Below are 22143 nucleotides of genomic sequence, written 5' to 3' on the forward strand. Positions count from 1 at the left end.
CAATGGCGCTAAACACAACTTGAAGCAAACCACGCCTTATTGTAACACTGTATCCTTACATTTCGACATACCTATAGTCTAGATATATTGTATTTTTACTTTACTGTTACTGTTTTCAAGGTCAATTTTGAAACAAAGGTGGCATTAGACTACTATCAATGGACTTGGTCTATAAACGAGTCTAGTGTGTTAGTCTATTAATGAGTCTAATATTTGAATAAGAAATGCAATCTGATTCACAAGACTCTCAATGAGGTAAATGGAAGAAATTACATGCATGTCCACCTAATGATCACTAATAATGCTTTATTGCTCAATTAATTTAGCAACAACAATTTGAGGAAGTCTTGTCCTCTGTAGTATCAATGATGTTCAATCTCCTGTTCTCTATTTATATACTGTGTTCAAAAACCGATTTGTGAGCCAAATTCTGCTCTCTCTCTCATACTAGGGATGGATCAGTCTCAATACTCTACAGCAGCTTCCTCTTACACGCTGATCTGAAAACCAAAGACGTGGAAACATTTTGTTAATATATTTTATGTTGTATATACACATCCTTATCAATTCATAAAGTGTTCTGTGCACTTATCCCCCAAAATTTGTCTGAAAAATTCAATATGGGGCACTAGTAGTATATGTAGCCTACACACCAATGCTGATTCACCAGCAACAATCAATTGACACAATGTAAAACATGGCTGTGATCCTGTATTCTTCAGAGACTGGCTAAACATATGACAGACTCGATATATTACATAACAGAAGCCTCATATTCTCAGAGAGGGGGAGACCCATTGTCTCCCTCAGTTATGAGGACACTTCGTCCACCCGATACCCATGTCCCAGCTCTGCCAGATACCAGTCAAAAACCCTGCTGCTCTTATTGTCCTCTCTATTGAACCTTTGCCTCTGCTTCCTGTCTGTAGTAGCCCACTGGAGGACTGGCTTTTGGTACAAGTGTTGCGAAGATCACATTACTGTTGTTCTGATGAGGCTTTCTGATAAAAAAAAAATTAAAAAAAAATCAACATTATATTGTGTGGTGATGAAACATACACATTCTATAAAAAACCTTGAGCAATATGAGTGTTCCAGTAAATGGCTTTAGCACTACAGTTTAGTTGTTTTTCACAGCAGAATTTTGACAAATTGAGCAATCACTCCAAAGAATAAGACACCATTGGACCACATCCATTTATTTATCAGTTATTCAATACAATAGAAATAATCTGTTAAAAACACAGTTGATAATCATAATATAGGTGAGAAAATATAAACAGTAAGAGCAGGGTGAGAGAGTTTAGCAAGCAGCAGACAGTGCTTACATCATATGTACAACATTAGCTTAGCTATTCTACATCTTATTTCCTCCAAATTACATCTCTAAGCATTTCTCACAGGCTTTCCAACATGGAACATTATGAGTGTTTTCAGGGGAGACAAAAACAAAACACAGGGTGCATCTCAAGTGGCACCCTATTCCCCAGCAGTACAACACATTTGACCAGAGCCCTATTATAAGGTGCCATTTGAGACGCACCCACACAGTTAGATTTGATGGAAAAAAAGTAATGACTGTACTTTAGGGTAGGGCACAACGGTTATGTTACAAATATGCAACAGGCTCAAAAGTGAAGTATTAATAACACACATAGCTAATGACTAGTATCTAGAATATGAATTCCTTTCGGTCATCCATTGAGGAAATTGAGCGCTTTGTGCTCATGGATTTTTTATTTTTATTTAACTAGGCAGGTCATGGGAGGTGGGGGAATGGTGTTACGTTCCAGGAAGGGGTACAGGGAAAAGGGGAGCAAGGTTGGTGTTACATTGGGGGAAGGGTTACAGGGTGGGTCACTCCTTCACTATTGTAAAGGACTCCTTGGTGGTGGTTGGTTTGCTCAGGGCCTGAATATCATCTACGAGCTTGATCGGGGTCACAATGTGGGATGATCCTGGAGATTTAATGAAAATTACATGTTTGTTTACTAACAAAATAATGTCATAACAATTACAGATGAAGAACATTCTGTAGTGTTGCTTTACCTGACATTAAAGACCATGACAGAAACATACTTTTGTACTGTGAATCATCATTTTCCATTCATTACTTGTTTTTTGTACTACCATTTATTTACAGCAGGGGGTGTCAAGCACTAGTACAGGTACTGACTGGGCTGTAAATAGGAACAATAACAATGGTTGGGTGAATCTCAAAAGTCTTCTCAATTCACCTTGGAAGCGATGAGAGAGGATGCAACTAACCGTGAATACTTTTGAGATTCACCCACTGCTGTTGGTACCCAGCTATGAGGACCTCACAGGACTTGACAGACTGTGTGACCTGGTAGGCACAGGGCATCTCTGAGTAGCTGATCCCTCCGATGACGAAAATGATGAGCCTGGAGCCACTCCTCCGCTCATCCTGAGAACTGGCCTTGTGTTTCTGACGGGCACTGGAACAGGAGAGAGGGATTAAGATATGGAGGGGGTGTGGAGAGAGAGAGTGTGTGTCTGAGATTGGAACTTATTATTATTAACTTATATTATCATATATATATATTTTTTTTCATTAATAAAATCACATCTGTATCTCTTCCATATCCGAGACCTAGACTATAAAAGCAGGGTTCCCCAACTGTCGGCTCAGAAAATGGTTTCTGAGCCCAAAACAAATCCATAAAATGATTTATATTTTCGGGGATTTTCATTCTTGGACATAAAAGCCTAACAATACCAGAAATCGTCTCCAAGGGATTTTCATTTTGGAAGTCTAGTCCCGAGTATTCCCAAGCGTTATAGAGAGATCATATACAAATGTAAGCAAGATTTGAAATGATGTTGTAGTTAAATATTATATCTGAGAATGTGGTCAATGTGGAGAATGTGGTTAATTATGTTCCGGCCCCACGACCAGCTGCTCTATAAATACATCGCTGAATCTAGTTGATGATTCCTGCTATAGAGTTCAGCTTGTATAACTGACATGCAGCAAAATAATGTGAACCACTCATTGTCACAAACTGGAATAACACACGCCAGGGATGGGAGAAGCCTCTGAGTTTGATTTGAGTGCCAACTGCCACTCCTTCGTTAACCCCCATAACCCCTTCCTCAACCCATCCTTTGGGTTGCAATTTATGGGTGGCAGGGTAGCCTAGTGGTTAGAGCGTTGGATAAGTAACTGAAAGGTTGCAAGTTCAAATCCCCGAGCTGACAAGCTACAAATCTGTCGTTCTGCTCCTGAAGCCATCATTGAAAATAAGAACTTGTTCTTAACCGACTTGCCTAGTTAAATAAAAAATATGAATGTCAACCTTGTGCACAAGGTTGTTGCCATGCTTTACCAAAAGCAAATACTGCAATTGTAACAATTAAAAAATCTTACTTGACCGCCCTAGATCTGTTCCATGTAGCTGGCACTTTGTCCAGCTTGTTCCCCAAAGCATCCTGGAACGCCACACAGTCTCAATACAGGATGTCAATCATAAACTTGAACTTTTACATTGAGACTAAATCTATTTAGAAAATGAGCCTGCATAATAATAAAAAAAAACATCAATAAGCAAGTATAGATAAACATAAATATACACATTAAATGCACATTAAGATACAAAACAGTTAATTAAAATAAACAAATTGTTCATTCTAAAAATCCTCTGTCAGCTGTCTGGATTACCCTAGGGACACCAAAGCATCCAAACGAAAAGTCTTTAAGAAATTAATCCAAACATAGGGTGCAAGGTGTTTTTTCTTTTAATTTTACCCCTTTTTCTCCCCAATTTTGAAGTATCCAATTGGTAGTTACAGTCTTGTCTCGTCGCTGCAACTCCCGTACGGACTCGGGAGAGGCGAAGGTCGAGAGCCGAACGTCCTCTGAAACACAACCCAGCCAAGCCACAGTGCTTCTTGATACAATGCCCGCTTAACCCGGAAGCCAGCCACACAAATGTGTCGAAAGAAACACTGTACACCGTGTCAGCGTGCATTGCGCCCGGCCCGCCACAGGAGTCACTAGAACGCGATGGGACAAGAACATCCCTACCGGCCAAACCCTCCCCTAACTCGGATGACACCAAAATAGTCTCAAGAGTGAACGGGTTTGATAACTTCACTGTTAAGATTTAAAATGACAAGTTATGTAAGTTGGAAGCTTGTGGAGCTGGGCTTTGTAAACAAAAAGAGCATAATGATGTGATCTACGCAACTTTAAAAGAGGTCCAGCTAACCTTTTGGTAAAGAATGCAGTGATGAGTAATAAAACTGTCGTCTCCTGTGATAAATCGAAGGGCGCTATGATAAAACGGCATCCAGGGGTTTAAGAGTAGTGGAGGCTGCAATTTGATAAATAGTCTTACCATAATCCCAAACAGGTAGAAAGGTTGACTGCACAATCTGCTTCGTGCTGACTAAAGATGGGCAAAATCTGTTCCTGTAAAAAAAGCCCACTTAAAATCTTCGCTTCTTAACAAGCTCATTTGTTTGTTTTTTAAACGTTAAATCATTGTAAATCAAAATAACAAAGGTATTTTTGTATGCAGGGACTTTTTCGATTATAGAACCATCTGATGAATGAAGATGTAATCCATTGAGACAATCTTACGATTGTATTTAGTTGCCTGTATTATGCACAAATATTAACATTTGTGGAGGATCCTCAGAGGAGGGAGGGAAGGACCATCCTCCTCAGTGAATTTCATAAAAATAAAATTGTAAAACATTGAAATAGTTATCCTTTTTAGATAAAACTATACTAAATATACTCACGTCACCAAATAATTGTTTAAAACACACTGTTTTGCAATGAAGGTCTACAGTAGCCTCAACTGCACTCTGTAGGGTAGAACCATGGTGTAGCTGGAGGACAGCTAGCTTCCTTCCTCCTCTTGGTACATTGACTTCAATACAAAACCTAGGAGGCGCTTGGTTCTCACCCCCTTCCATAGACTTACACAGTAATTATGACAACTTCGGAGGATGTCCTCCAACCTATCAGAGCTCTTGCAGCATGAACTGAAATGTTGTCCACCCAATCAAAGTATCAGAGAATGAATCTAGTACTGAAAGCATAGGCTACAGCTATCTAGCACTGCAGTGCATAACATGTGGTGAGTAGATGACTCAAAGAGAGAAAGACAATAGAACAGTTTAACAAATATTTTCTTCAAAAATGAAGGAGAAGCGAGAGAGAGTAGTTTTTCTTCACTTTCACTTACTTTGCTAGCAAATGCAGCTGGCTAATTTAGTTACTCTAACACCCGGCTCAAATAGAGGGATGCTATGTTAGCTAGCTGGCTATGACTATCAAACACAATACTGGAACTCTTCCAGTCAAGTCAAGGTAAGCTTTTGGTTTTATTAATTTATTGTCACCGGGGCCCGCCGGTGTAACTGCTTACTGACTACACACTGTAACGTTAGTGCACAATTAGCTAATATGGGGACAATGATGTAGATGGTTTGACTTGGAAAGGTTTTTCGCCTGGTCACACAGAGCTGATGTGTTGTTCATTGATGTCCACAAACGAAGGGAAAAGGTGAGAGGGAAGTGCATAGAGACGAGAAGGAATACAATGCTATGAAAGTGAACTGTGTTTATGCGTGATCAGGGGTGTAGTCATTCCTCCGATTCCGTTGAAAAACGTTTCTTAAACGGAAGCAATCGAAACGGGGATAAAAATAGAATTTGTTCAATAGAAACTCTCGTTTGCAACTGTTGGACTAATGATTACACCCTAGATAAGCTAGATGCAGGCAAAAGTGTGCAAGGCGGTATTGAATGTCACTCTGTCCACGTGTCACTGTCTGTCATCTCATTTTTCTCTGGATCGGTGTGCACCTAAGTTGTAAACTCATCATAGGCTAGGTTCTAGCAAACTCATGATGGGTACAGGGAAAATGTGAGTATCATGTAGTAGCCTAAACCTATCGCTGTTACATTGAACTGTGTGAATGGAATATGAATGTACATTTAAAGATTCTCTTTAAAACTGTGAGGGCACAGGGTGAGTCAGAGCAGCAGACTTGCCGTTGAGGCTGAAGATGTAGAGGAGAACAGCTCTGATCTTGTCGTAGATGTCGTGGGGATGCAGCAGCACAGGAAGCAGTGTCCTCATCGGGTCCTTCACCTTCTGACCCTCCACATCAGACCCTACTGCCAGGTCCTACACAACAGTGAACACACAGCATCAGTCAGAAACCACAAGGTCATACATACATGGACAGTTTTCTGTGGTTGACATAGAAACATGGCTGAGAAAAACAGTCTAATATTTTATTCTAATATCAATACATTTTCCCACATGGCAGTATAAGTGAACAGCTTTCATTTCCATACAAACCCAGTCACATAGAGGACTGACCTGTTTTTCCACAGTATCATTTCCATAGCGAGCAGGTAGAAAAGAAACACCACAATATACTGGGCCTCAGAGGCATCACACCCAAACAGAGAAGACCAACTCAGGATGACAACCAAAACAGACCAGGTTACATGGTGCTACATACCTGAGTCACCTGCTTGCGGAAGTGGGGCATCTTCTTCATAAGCTGGGATAAGACACTTATTGTGATCTAGAAAACAGAAAATAATGATAAAAGCAATGATTTTACTTTATTTAACCAGGCAAGTCAATTAAGAACAAATTCTTATTTACAATGACGGCCTGGTAAGAGGCAAAAAGCCTCCTGTGGGGACGGGGGCTGGGATAAAAACGAACAAAAAAAAACAATTTAAGACAAACAGACAAAGACAGAAGACACTGGCAACAGCACAAAAACATCAGCAAAAAAACAGCAAGCCAGATACGGATATTTAAATTACTTACTAATACAAATGACCCCTACTAACCTTTTAACTAAATACATCAAGACAATGTCTAGGGCAGGGGTGTCAAGCTGCATTCAGTCTTCAACTAGGTCCGGATGGCCGCACTAATTTTTTTTTACAATGATTTCCTCGCCGTCACCCACTGGGCCGTAATTTTGACACCCCTGGTCTAGGGCCATGTCATTATAGTCTTCATGTCACCTATTGGCTGGTATCCGTCTTCTTTGATGATATCCATAATACATTTTCTGACGCACTAAGTTAAGTCCTTATTTATTGTGCCAACACCCTGCTAACAGCAGGCAAGATGGCCACCTCACCTTCTTCTTGTCGTTATCTTCCATCTCGTAATGCTGGGCCAGTTTGTTATCCACCAGCGCTGCTAGCTGCTTGGCATTATCCAGAGTGGTATTATCCAACATGGTCTCCATGATAGGAATATACATTGTCAGGCATGGGTTATACATTTTTTTTAAATCATGGATATTATGGCAATATAAACATATATATATTTTTTTTACAATTTCTGTTCATTTTAGAAGGTTCTTACTCAAAGCTCAGTTGAGACAAAAAATGATATGTAAATGTGATATCATAATAGTTAGATGGCTATTCATCCAAGGGTTGTGGCAGTGACTGACTGTTTTCTGTGAGCAAACAATCAAGGTGTGGCTACAGAACACATATATAATTTATACATTACAGACATTTATATAATAACATTTTTATATCCGACGGTTATATAATGCAATTCTAAGAATGTGCTTGGGGGCTGCAGAGGAGTGACGCAGCAGTTCCTCCTGTGAAATTTGTAGCATTGGGAGGAAGGGGAGGGGGGGGTTAAAAGGGGTTCCACCCCCCTTGTTTTGGGGGTCTGAAAAAAAGGACAATCAATTGAAAAAAATGTATGAAAAGAATATTATGCTGACACCAAACTTGTATATATAGCCACAAATGAGCCCAATAGCATATTGGTAAATGTATTTGTTTAAATTACTTTTACATTTTGACCCATGCATATAGACTATGCACAGTCCATATTATCAGGTATGCTATTAGCAATGAGCATTATCACCTGTAGCCCAACTGATGCAGCATAGTTGCTATAAAAAAATAGGCTGAAGCATGGGGTTGCCTATCTGCATTTACCCTACTGAGCTTATCATTAGCTAGATCCCAAATGTGATATTTTAACTATTTAGCATCATACAGATGAATTGTATGTCCCAAAAAACACAGTTGTGTTGCATAAGCATAGTGAATATAATGTAGGCCTACCCATGGCACCTCTAAAAACTCTGGGGGTAAAATGCCACCCGGGGTACTCATGCCACCGCTAAAAACTCTGGGCTTAAACTGGTTCTGTTTGCGCATATTTATAGAGTTGAGAAGTAAATAAAGTAGGAATGGAAAGCTGGGATCCCTGAAAGCTGGGAAAGCTCTTTTTAAAGCACAAAAACAATCTGACTAGGTAACTAGATAAACTATTCTACTACGGGTTTGTCTGATTTTTCTATTCATTACTCGTTTTGTTTGCAGAGGAAAAGTAAATGTGGACTGTTCTAGCATCTTCAAAGTGCGCCTCGGCAGAAATATTTTTATATTCTATATTTTTTGGGCATGGCGGTAATGATTTTCCTATGGTGCAGCGCCACAGCTAAATGACTGCAGCAGAAACACTGGAGTGGTGTAAGGACAAGGGGTGTAAACTGAGAAAGCATAAGGAGCTCTGATCTCCTCTAACTGACTCACTTATTCTATCTGACCCCTGGGTACTCATCCAGCGTGGCACACATTGTGACAATCTGGGCTGCCAGAGTCTCTGGTGTCTACCCATTGTCCTGGCTACTGTGAGGGCTGTAGATACTGCGGAAGGCCAAGGGTTATCACAAGTGAACACCTGAAAGATAAAGGATTGGTTTACATCAGTTCATGTGGATTGGTATACATCAGTTCATATGTAATATACAGCACTGAGAATGGCGCCGAAGGAGATGGCTGACCGTATACGATCCCGTAACCAATTGTGCTATTGTGTATGTTTTTTCGCGTTATTTGTAGCATATTTTTTACATAATGTTTCTGCCACCATGTCTTATGACCGAAAAGAGCTTCTAGATATCAGGACAGCGATTACTCACCCCGTAATGGAGGAATACATTTTCTTCAATGAGTCAGACGGGAAGGATTTACTTCAGATGCCCGATAAGGCCCTCATCCCCGTCATTCGCAGGAGAAAGAGACGGAGGTGTCGAGGACGAAGGTCCAGGTGCCTTGTAAGGATCCGTCGCCGAGAAAGTAATCTACCTTTACCATCAGTCCTATTAGCCAATGTAAAATCACTCGATAATAAAATAGACAAACTACGATCATGTATATCCTACCAATGGGACATTAAAAACTGTAATATCTTATGTTTCACCGAGTCATGGCTGAACGACGACATGAATAACATACAGCTGGCGGGTTTTAAGCTTTTTCGCCAGGATAGAACAGCGGCCTCTGGTAAGACAAGGGGTGGCGGTCTATGTATATTTGTAAACAACAGCTTGTGCACAAAATCTAAGGAAGTCTCAAGATTTTGCTCACCTGAGGTAGCCACACTATTTACCAAGAGAGTTTATCTGTATTCAGTGCATGTGACCTAAAAATTAAATTTGGGAATACAACTTTATCTATAGATTCTGATCAGATATTCGAACAAGAAAATACTAAATTGGGACCAACATTTTATGTAGCTATGATCCTTTGTAAATGAACTTGGTGATTAGGAACTAGGACTCCCGAGTGGTGCAGCGATCTAAGGCACTGCATCTCAGTGCTAGAGGCGTCAATAACAGACCCTGGTTTGATTCCAGGCTGTATCTCAACCAGCCGTGATTAGGAGTCCCGCACAATTGGCCCAGCGTCATCCGGGTTAGGGTTTGGCCGGGGTAAGCAGTCATTGTAAATAAGAATGTGTTCTTAGCTGACTTGCCTAGTTAAATACATGTTAAATAAATAAAAAAAATACTACCCAGATTAACTTCATAAAAGGATTAAATATGATGTTAAACATGGATGAGAGGATGAGCATCCAGAAAAGTGTTTATGCCATTTATGAAAGCCAATAATTTTGACTGAGTTCATTGTGTTCAGCTTCACTCTCAATACTATGGGCCATCAACACACGGTAACTGATAATCTTCCCATGGTTCTGCATTCTTAAAAGCAGTTTTTTTAGAGGGATAAAACACACATAATAGAATCCAAGTCACACACCTCAAGCATTTTCTCCTGACAACAGAACAGGTCTTTTGAATAATGAAACCTACAAGTGTTACTGTATCCAGATATTCCGTTACAGAATCCTAGCAATGACAGATTGCCACATTGTATAACATCATATTAAGATTTTAGAGCAATGCCCTTCCAGGATTTTGTGTACCTTTTTGCTCTACGGAAATCCAGCACCAACAGACACTCACAGACCAACAAAAATGAATAACCTAACTAACATGGTGCAAGTTATTTTGTAAGGGAGAGTATCAGTTTCTTATGTGAATAGAAAATAAAAAAAACTTACTTGGGACTCCTGGGGCAAGAAGGAAATGTTTATTTCCTTGCAGACACGTATATATTTTGCACAGTACTGTTTCATCTTGCTGAACAACTCATCAGAACAATCTGAAGGGGGGAGAGTTCCAGAATTGACAATCAAAAAAGGGGTTTATAATAATAAAGACATAATATTTCTTCCCTCAGTATATACTTACAGTCAGTGAAATAAACATATGCTGCTTTGTTCTTAGGTTTCAGCTTGAAGTCACCAATGAAGGCATCCACACACTGTCAGCACAGAATGGAAATATTTCACTACAAATACACATTCACAGTCCTGTCAAACCTAGAACACGTGAAGAACAAGTTGTACTATTTTGTTTGTAATGATGATCAATATAGACGTTTTCATATTGAGGTGGAGTATGGTGTAGAGACATTTAATGATGTCGAACCTTTGCTGTCGGGGTCATGAAGTAGATGGCCTTCATTTCCGGTACAGGCTCTCTGCTTTTGTAGAGGTCCTCCACAACTAAGAGAAAATACAGTTTACTTTCAGTTCATGGCGCACATATCAATAACACCACTTTTAACTGCTTTAAACATGTTCGAAGTAGCCTTGGGTTATTTGTACTATTAATTGAGTACATAAGAAGTTCTATGCTAATGATATGTCAGTCTTGCTTATGCTGTTGTGGGGACACATTCTTATATCCATCTTGCATATAACAAAACAGACAGCCTTACAGGGATCTAATATTTTCATATCCCTTCTACATGAAACAGAAGCGTCACTTTGATGTGTGAAAACATCCACTTGCAATGTAATTCTCCAATTACAATCGAAGTCAACCACAGATTGTGCACAACCACAATTGCTGTCATATTGTTGGCCTGAAATCATGGTTACAATCCGCAACGGTCGGAAGTAAGACTAAACAGTAGACATCTATGAAAATTATAATTTCCATTAATGTGACATACTGGTGATTCCCTCCTGCATCAGGTCGGACATTTTGCAGCACGTGGACAGAAGCTTGGTGGTGAAGTGGTCCAGTGTCAACATCTGAGAAAGAAAATATGTATGTTATGACCTTGATATGATACCTTTTGATTAAGACACTGTGTTGAATGTTTCACATTAGACAAGAGAGATGTCCATCATAAGCACAGCATACAATGCATTCCCAAGCAGCAGTGTATCAAAACAATGACTGGGTTGTGTGCAGTCGGGAATACAGCACTTAACCCAATTACATGGTCTACGTGATGGAACGGTGAAGGAATGCAGTCAATACATTCAAGAACGCAACAGTGAGTGTTGTGTCAAAATAAACAGATCCAGTCCCATTACCTTCCATATTTCTGACTTCTTGCAATCCTCGATGATTGTTTCCTTTATTCCTAGTTGAAAGATGAATGGCAGATAGCTTAACTTTAGTATTTATTACGTTCTACTTGTCAATCCCTAGGCTACGTTATTGACTGTCAGAGCTGCCCCCTCCCACAAATGATCCAACTGGCAAAACAATCAATGAAAGATATTTCTCAGGCCATATAAAAATACTAAATATTGGAAAAGGTACCCTACACTCAAGTGCATTATATTTGTATATTTCTTGACAGTGCACTGACCAATGATGTGTAGGCTATACACTGACCTAGCGGTCTGTCAAGGGGTGCAATCATTAGTCCAAACAGTTGCATGAGAGATCTTAACTTTTTCGCACACGTTTCCGCCATCCTTTCTACGAGGCTTTCTACTTCAGTGAGTCGGCGGCAAAGGACATTCTGCTCAGACCAGGCCCAAAACCCTGACACTCGAAAACGGAAGAGGCGGCATTATAGAGGCCAGCGTGCGGGATACCTGATGAGACTACGTCGGCGAGTGAATAAACGACCTCCATCCTCCATTCTATTGGCGAATGTGCAATCTGTCACAATCGTCGTTTTGAACAGACCAAGGCACAGCGTGTATAGTGCTCATCTTTAGAATTTTAATGAATGCACTTGAAACAACAAAATAACAAACGCGACCAACAGTTCCGTCAGGTACAAAAACTAAACGGAAAATAACCACCCACAAAACCCAAAGGAAAACAGGCTGCCTAAGTATGGCTTCCAATCAGAGACAACGAAAGACACCTGCCTCTGATTGGAAAGCATACTCGGCCACACTTGGAAAATGAAACATAGAAACAGAAAACTAGAACACATTCCCCTAGAAACAAACCAACACCAAAACACACAAAACAACCCCCCTGCCACACCCTGACCATACTACTATGGCAAAATGACCCTTTTCACTGGTCAGGACGTGACACAATCAGTGGAGAATAAACTGGACGACCTCCGTTCAAGACTATCCTATCAACGTGATTTGAAGAACTATAATATCCTTTGTTTCTCAGAGACATGGCTGAACAAGGACATGGAAAACATAAACCGAGCTGGTTTTCCTATACAATCGGCAGGACAGAACGGAAGCGTTGGTTAAACTCAGGGGGGTGGTGTGTGTCTCTTAACAGTTGCGCAATCTCGAATATTATGGAAGATTTGAGGTTCTGCTCGCCTGAGTTAGAATACCTTATGATCAGCTGTAGACCAGGAGTACTCAAATCTTACCCTACGAGGTCCGGAGCCTGCTGGTTTTCTGTTCTACCTGATAAATAATTGCACACACCTGGTGTCCCAGGTCTAAATCAGTCCCTGATTATAGGGGAACAATTAAAAAATTCAGGGGAACTGGCTTTGAGGTCTAGAGTTGAGTTTCAGGGCTGTAGACAATACTATTTACCAAGAGAGTTTATCTATATTTTTCGTAGCTTTCCATTTACCAACACAAAACAATGCTGGCACTAAGAACACTCTGTACAGGGCCTTAAGCAAACAAGAAAATTCTCACCCAAAGGTGGTGGTCCTATTGGCCGGTGATTTTAATGCAGGATAACTGAAATCTGTGTTACCCAATTTCTATCAGCATGTCACCTGTGCAACTAGAGGCGGAAAAAAACTCTAGATCACCTTTACTCCACACACAGACACATACAAACCTCTTCCTCACCCTCCATTTGGCAAATCTGACCACAACTCTATCCTCCTTACAAGCAAAAACTCAAACAGGAAGTAACAGTCCTGCGCTCAATACGGAACTGGTTCAATGAAGAGGATGCTAAACTACTGGATTGTTTTGCTTGCAAACTGGAATAATTTCCGGGATTCACCCAATGACATTGAGGAGTTTACCACATCAGTCACCGGCTTCATTAATAAGTGCATCAACGACGACGTCGTCCCCACAGTGACCATACATAACCCAACCAGAAGCCATGGATTACAGGCAACATCCGCAGGCTAGATCTGACGCTTTCAAGGAGCAGGACAATAATCCAGATGCTTATAAGAAATCCCACTACGCCCTCCGACCAACCATCAAACAGGCAAATTATCCATACAGGACTAAATACCTTCTATGTTCGCTTCGAGGCAAGCAACACCGAACCATGCATGAGAGCACCAGCTGTTCCGGATGACTGTGTGATCACGTGTGATCACGGATGACTGTGTGATGACTGTGTGATCACGTAGCCGAAATGACTAAGGCCTTTAAAACAGGTTAACATTCACAAGGCCACAGGGCCAGACGGATTACCAGAACGCTTACTCAGAGCATGCGCTGACCAGCAGGCAAATGTCTTCACTAAGATTTTCAGCATCTCCCTGACCCAGTCTGTAATACCTACATGTTTTAAGCAGACCACCACAGTCAATGTGCCCAAGAACTCCAAGGTAACCTGTCTAAATGACTATTGCCCCATAGTAGAGTTATGCGCGGGACAGATTTCTTCATCCCGCTCCTGCCCGCACGCACAGATTTTCATACTGCACCCCGCCCACACCAGTTGGCTTTCTAGCTGACTTCCACTTGCTACCGCAAGAACTGGTCCCAAACCTAACCACCAACCGCAGTGCCCACAATGTTATTTTAGGTATATGTGACGCAGCTCACTTGCCAGCCATGGTCCCAGCAATTTTGCATCCTATAGGCAATATCAAATTTGCAAAAATAACTTAAGAAATAGGTTAAAATACCTATGATTCTCACAGTGGCCCATTATGTTAGGCTATCAGTATTACTGGGCTATATCAGCCAATATGCTAGATGTAGTTTGAATAGAGCAGAGTTGGAGAGACTTGCCCTTTCTCTTGAGCTATTTTTATAGCCTACCTTTAAGGATTGGGAAGATTTTCAGACAGAAATATTGGTGATCGATATGTATTTCTAGGCAACATAATAAACTATAATGCTCAAAAAAATAAAGGGAACACTTAAACAACACAATGTAACTCCAAGTCAATCACACTTCTGTGAAATCAAACTGTCCACTTAGGAAGCAACACTGATTGACAATAAATGTCACATGCTGTTGTGCAAATGGAATAGACAACAGGTGGAAATTATAGGCAATTAGCAAGACACCCCCAATAAAGGAGTGGTTCTGCAGGTGGTAAACACAGACCACTTCTCAGTTCCTATGCTTCCTGGCTGATGTTTTGGTCACTTTTGAATGCTGGCGGTGCTTTCACTCTAGTGGTAGCATGAGACGGAGTCTACAACCCACACAAGTGGCTCAGGTAGTGCAGCTCATCCAGGATGGCACATCAATGCGAGCTGTGGCAAGAAGGTTTGCTGTGTCTGTCAGCGTAGTGTCCAGAGCATGGAGGCGCTACCAGGAGACAGGCCAGTACATCAGGAGACGTGGAGGAGGCCGTAGGAGGGCAACAACCCAGCAGCAGGACCGCTACCTCCGCCTTTGTGCAAGGAGGAGCAGGAGAAGCACTGCCAGAGCCCTGCAAAATGACCTCCAGCAGGCCACAAATGTGCATGTGTCTGCTCAAACGGTCAGAAACAGACTCCATGAGGGTGGTATGAGGGCCCGACGTCCACAGGTGGGGGTTGTGCTTACAGCCCAACACCGTGCAGGACGTTTGGCATTTGCCAGAGAACACCAAGATTGGCTAATTCGCCACTGGCGCCCTGTGCTCTTCACAGATGAAAGCAGGTTCACACTGAGCACATGTGATAGACGTGACAGTCTGGAGACGCCGTGGAGAACGTTCTGCTACCTGCAACATCCTCCAGCATGACCGGTTTGGCGGTGGGTCAGTCATGGTGTGGGGTGGCATTTCTTTGGGGGGCCGCACAGCCCTCCATGTGCTCGCCAGAGGTAGCCTGACTGCCATTAGGTTCCGAGATGAGATCCTCAGACCCCTTGTTAGACCATATGCTGGTGCGGTTGGCCCTGGGTTCCTCCTAATGCAAGACAATGCTAGACCTCATGTGGCTGGAGTGTGTCAGCAGTTCCTGCAAGAGGAAGGCATTGATGCTATGGACTGGCCCACCCATTCCCCAGACCTGAATCCAATTGAGCACATCTGAGACATCATGTCTCGCTCCATCCACCAACGCCACGTTGCACCACAGACTGTCCAGGAGTTGGCGGATGCTTTAGTCCAGGTCTGGGAGGAGATCCCTCAGGAGACCATCCGCCACCTCATCAGGAGCATGCCCAGGCATTGTAGGGAGGTCATACAGGCACGTGGAGGCCACACACACTACTGAGCCTCATTTTGCCTTGTTTTAAGGACATTACATCAAAGTTGGATCAGCCTGTAGTGTGGTTTTCCACTTTAATTTTGAGTGTGACTCCAAATCCAGACCTCCATGGGTTGATAAATTGGATTTCCATTGATTATTTTTGTGTGATTTTGTTGTCAGCACATTCAACTATGTAAAGAAAAAAGTATTTAATAAGATTATTTCATTCATTCAGATCTAGGATGTGTTATTTTAGTGTTCCCTTTATTTTTTTGAGCAGTGTATAACTTAATCATATTTAGGAAGTAGATTTCCTTGGAAAGATACTGTATCTGCCCCGTGCTTCTCTGCCCATGTATAGGCTATAGCCTACTCAAATTACAAGCGCACCTGATCTCGCACGTATGGCTATTGAACTTAAAGCAGCAAAAACAATGACAGTGACACTTGCTACATTTTGCATATAGGATATAGACTACCTTGTTGGATAATTTGCAGGCAGAAAAATAAATGGGTAATCAATATTTATTCAAAATAAAAAGGTGCAACGCTCACTCACCATAGTAGCCTAAACAATGTGCAGGTTGTGCCTTTTCCTTTTTAATTATAATTAAAATGTCATTGCACCTCGAATCATGTTGGTTGAGCGCCCTCCACTTCTTTCCATTAATCATATTTGTTTACAGACACTGTTGTAAACTACAGTCTAATCATATTTAAGTTAATTTCATATTTATGTTAACTGCCACGTAATTCTCCACCCATGTAGGCAGCCTACTGTATTTCAATGAGACCACACACACTAGTCGCACTTGAACTCGCACACCCAGCTAGGAGAGGAAGGCTACTGAAGTCAAAGCAGTGATTTCTGTGTGTTAATAATGCAAAAAGTTGCTTTTACTATAATAGGTAGGCTTAGGTTATTGCATACAAAGCAGGTAGACAACCGTTTCCAAATAATCTGCGGGACAACAAAAATATTTTCACCCCAAAGTCGTCTGTCTGACCGCCTGCAGCAATAAAAAAATGCTGACCACGCCGCAATGATCTCTGTCAAGACCCGCAGGTGCAGCACTCTACCCCGTAGAACTCACATCTGTAGCCATGAAAAGCTTTCAAAGGCTGGTCATGGCTCACATCAACACCATCATCCCAGACACCCTGGACACACTCCAATTTGCTTATCGCCCCTACAGATCCACAGATGATGCTCTTTCTACTGCACTCCACACTGCCCTTTCCCACTTGGACAAAAGAAACACCTACTGTACATGAGAATGCTGTTCATTGACTACAGCTCAGCGTTCAACACCATAGCGCCCTCCAAGCCAAGCACATCACTAAGTGATGCCCTGGAACTGAATACCTCCCCCTCTGCAACTGGATCTCCTGACGGGCCACCCCCAGGTGGTGAGGGTAGGCAACAACACATCAGCCTCGTTGACCCTCAACACAGGGTGCATACTTAGTCCCCTCCTGTACTCTCTGTTCACCCATGACTGCGTGTCCGTGCACGACTCCAACACCACCATTAAGTTTGCCGACGACACGATGGAGGTAGGCCTGATAACCGATGACAATGAGACTGCCTATAGGGAGGAAGTCAGAGACCTGGCAGTGTGGTACCAGGACAACCTCTCCCTCAACATCAGAAAGACAAAGGTGCTGATCGTGGACTACAGGAAAAGGAGGGCCAAGCACACTTCCATTCACATCGACCGGGCTGTAGTGGAGCGGGTCGAGAGCTTCAAGTTCCTCGGTGTCCACATCACTAAGGACCTACCGTGGTCCAAACACACCAACACAGTCAGGAAGAGGGAATTATTGGAGGCTGAGAGCATCTTGACTGGCTGCATCACAGCCTGGCATGGCAACTGCTTTGCATCTGACCGCAAGGTGCTACAAAGGACAGTGCGCACGGCACTATACATCACTGGGGCCAAGCTCCCTGCCATTCAGGACTGCTATACCAAGCGGTGTCATAGGAAGCCCCTAAAAATCATCAGACTCCAGCCACCCAAGTCAGACTGTTCTTTCTGCTACCACATGGCAAGCTCTACCGGAGTGCCATGTCTGGGACCAAAAGGCACCTGAAGCCATAAGACTGCTGAACAGTTAACCAAGTGGCTACCCAGACTATTTGTATTGACATTCTTCTCTCACACACACACAGTTAGAGCGTTGGGCCAGTAACTGAAAGGTTGCTGGATCGAATCCCCAAGCTGACAAGGTAAAAATCTTTCGTTCTGCCCCTGAACAAGTCAGTTAACCCACTGTTCCTTGGTAGGCCATCATTGTAAATAAGAATTTGTTCTTAACCGACTTGCCTAGTTAAATAAAGGTAAAATAAAATAAATAAAACCCAGTAACCAGTGGCATGTAAATCTTGGTGGGCCAAAAAAAAGTGGCATGCATGCCAGCAAAGCCACTAAACAATACATGAATTGCACTAAAACTGTGACAGTGCCCATGTAACAGTATAGCTTCCGTCCCTCTCCTCGCCCCTACCTGGAATCGAACCAGGGACCCTCTGCACACATAGACAATAGTCGCCCTTGAAGCATCGCTACACAAAAGCCATGGACCTTGCAGAGCAAGGGGGACAACTACTTCAAGGTCTCAGAGCGAGTGACGGCACCGATTGAAACACTACTAGTGTGCACCCCGCTAACTAGCTAGCCATTTCACATCGGTTACACTCACCCCCCTTTTGACCTCCTCCTTTTCCACAGCAACCAGTGATCCGGGTCACGGCACCAATGTAACAGTATAGCTTCCGTCCCTCTCCTCCACCTGGGCTCGAACCAGGGACCCTCTGCACACATATACAACAGTCACCCTTGAAGCATCGCTACACATCACTCCACAAAAGCCACGGCCCTTGCAGAGCAAGGGGAACAACTACTTCAAGGTTTCAGAGTGAGTGACGTCACCAATTGAAACGCTATTAGTGCGCACCCTGCCAACTAGCTAGCCATTTCACATTAGTTACACCCACAAACTGTTTGGGCCTATATAAAGCTGTCCCAACAGCAGTCCCAACACCTTACCCCTGCTAGACCTGGCTTGTCTGGTAGCGAAACAGTTCATTCAGCCTCATTTACTGCCTTTAAAAAAAACATAGCTGATATGGCTGACTTGCTTAAACAAATGTGGTTTCTAATGACAATTTAGAAGTACAAACTATGGCATAAGGAGACAACAAGCAGATAAGAGGCAATCCGTAATTTCGATTAAGACATTAATGAGCGAGCTTGGACGGACGTAGTCAATATAACTATTTTTTAGCATTTTTAAAATGTACAGCCCCGAATTCAGAACATGGGTCGTTCTTACAGTATTCTCCCTGTACACCAAGTCAGAACCGTAGGATAAATAAAGGGGGCATATAAGCAGACAATGAAAGCTCTTACAATTATTACATTTATCTAAAACAGGTTATAGGCTACATGTGCACCACCAAGTCAGAATAGTAGGCAAAATGAAGAGTGCTAAATAGACTAAATTATTAGGGTGAGAAACATGGTCTACTAACATCTTACTACACAACATACACTTAAAAACTGTAATATCTTATGTTTCACCACTAAACACCTCCCTCTGCAACTGGATCCTGGACTTCCTGACGGGCGCCCCCAGGTGGTAAGGGTTGGTAACAACACATCCGCCATGCTGATCCTCAACATGGGGGCCCCTCAGGGGTGAGTGCTCAGTCCCCTCCTGTATTCCCTGTTCACTCATGACTGCATGGCCAGGCACGACTCCAGCACCATCATCAAGTCAGCTGATGACACAACGGTGATAGGCCTGATCACCGACAACGATGAGAAAGCCTATAAGGGGGGAGGTCAGAGACCTGCCCATGCGGTGCCAGGACAACAACCTCTCCCTCCACGTGATCAAGACAAAGGAGATGATTGTGGACTACAGGAAAAGGAGGCCCGAGCACACCCTCATTCTCATTGACGGGGCTGTAGTTGAACAGGTTGAGAACTTCAAGTTACTTGGTGCCACATCACCAACAAACTATCATGGTTCACACACACTAAGACAGTTGTGAAGAGGGCACGACAAAGCCTATACGCCCCCAGGAGACTGAAAAGATTTGGCATGGGTCCTCAGATCCTCAAAAGGTTCTACAGCTACACCACCGAGAGCATCCTGACTGGTTGCATCACTGCCTGGTATAGCAACTGCTCTGCCTCCAACCGTAAGGCACTACAGAAGATAGTGCGTACGGCCCAGTACATCACTGGGGCCAAGCTTCCTGCTATCCAGGACCTCTATACCAGGCGGTGTCAGAGGAAGGCCCTAAAAATGGTTAAAGACTCCAGCCACCCTACCGCACGGCAAGCGGTACCGGAGCGCCAAGTCTAGGTCCAAAAAGTGTCTTAACAGCTTCTACCCCCAAGCCATAAGACTCCTGAACAGCTAATCAAATGGCTACCCAGACCCCTCTTTTACGCTGCTGCCACTCTCTTTTTATAATCTATGCATAGTCACTTTAACTCTACCTACATGTATATATTGCCTCAATTACCTCGACTAACCGGTGCCCCCGCACATTGACTCTGTACCGGTACCCCCTGTATATAGCCTTGCTTGTTATTTTACCGCTGCTGTTTAAGTATCTGTTACTTTTATTTTCTATTTTCTACTTATCTATTTTTTACTTATTAACACTTATTTTAAAAAAAATCGTAACTTCTTAAAGCATTGTTGGTTAAGGGCTTGTAAGTAAGCATTTCACTGTCAGGTCAACACCTGTTGTATTCGGCGCATGTGACAAATACAATTTGATTTGATTTGATTTGCAGCTTCAAAGAAAATAAAATGTTATTTATCACATGCGCCGAATACAACAGGTGTAGAACAGTGAAATGCTTACTTACAAGCCCTTAACCAACAATGCAGTTTTGCCTGACAATGCATGTGTTGTCCCAATCAAGTACCCAAGCTAACTGGCTGAAGTTGACTAGCTTGCTAGCTACTTCCAGACACAAATGAGAGAACACCTCAATTACCCTTTTACTCGCCCTAGCAGAGCTGGTTAGGCTGTATACATGTTTTATAGAGCATTCGTGACTAATTATTACTTTTTTTGCCTACATTTACTGACACCAGTCATATTCAGTGGATCTTGTGTGTTTGTAAATTCATCAGTTATTCTGCACTCTGGCACACTCAAACAAGAGTGCTCTGAAATCAGAGTAGATAGCTAGCCAGAGTGAATTTGAGAACAAGAGATATGCTAACTGGATAACCGTCATTTAGCATAACTAGCAAAGCGATTCACATTTCTTGCCACCAAACCTGATGACACGTGCATCTCTAGCTGTGTAGCCATACGAGGGGGAAAAGTCTGTCACTCACCCACTCATCCAATGACATGATGTCCTCCTAGCAGCTAGCTAGCTAACGTTAGGCTATGGGTTTTTAGCTTGATCCATAATTGTTTATGCTGTTTTCTTGTGACATTTATTTGGATACATCAATAACAATGAGCCAATGAGGCGCGATTTCGCCTGGCAAGAAAATGTGCTTTCTTGTCAGGTCACTGTTGTTCAGAGGAGCTAGCCAACAACACAGCTAACACAATCACTTCAAACTAAAGCTGGAAAGACTGCAAACTAGCTGCACTTTGTTTCGTTTAAAAAAAAAATCAATTTACATTTCTTTGTATATATCCATAAAAATGATGCCAGCTGATTCATGATTTCGACTGGCTGCGAAATTCTGCCTGCCTGTCTGTCTCATCCCGACTCCCGACATGTTCATTACTATGGGACAGCTGGAGATCAAATTTAAATATTGAAACAATGTTGCAAATGTCAGAGAGACAGACAGCAAAGTTTATACAAATCTCCGCTGTTGAAAACTAAATGTTAGTCTAAAAGAAATGTGAGATAATGTCACACCCATATGGTCACACCCATATTGATCAGGCCACACCTCGCCACACCCACCAAACGGGAGCAAACCGGAAACGTACCCGTGCACCGTTTTGGGGGAAATGTGTCGTTCAATACAAATGTAGCAAACGTTGGAGCGAACTGAACACACCCCTGCCTGCAGGTAGCTGTTCTGGCCCTGCCAATGATTGGCTGCAGTGGGCGGGGTCACATATAGGTATTTCAGTCAACACAGACCAGAAATGTGTTAAAGAAAAGAT

At 42.5% G+C, this 22143-nt stretch overlaps 1 long non-coding RNA gene and 1 pseudogene across 1 annotated transcript; both read right to left on the reverse strand.

Moving 5' to 3' along the window:
• Window positions 1–1199: 1199 nt before the first annotated feature.
• Window positions 1200–12061, reverse strand: LOC106583993 (syntaxin-binding protein 3-like; annotated as a pseudogene).
• LOC123723842 (uncharacterized) lies at window positions 6046–7037 on the reverse strand. Its single transcript, XR_006761547.1, has 3 exons — window positions 6854–7037; window positions 6511–6576; window positions 6046–6167 (listed from the first exon to the last, which is right to left on the reverse strand). It is a non-coding gene; the product is annotated as an uncharacterized lncRNA (long non-coding RNA).
• Window positions 12062–22143: the final 10082 nt, after the last annotated feature.

Source organism: Salmo salar, chromosome ssa23 (genome assembly GCF_905237065.1).
Source record: "Salmo salar chromosome ssa23, Ssal_v3.1, whole genome shotgun sequence".
NCBI classification, from domain to species: domain Eukaryota; kingdom Metazoa; phylum Chordata; class Actinopteri; order Salmoniformes; family Salmonidae; genus Salmo; species Salmo salar.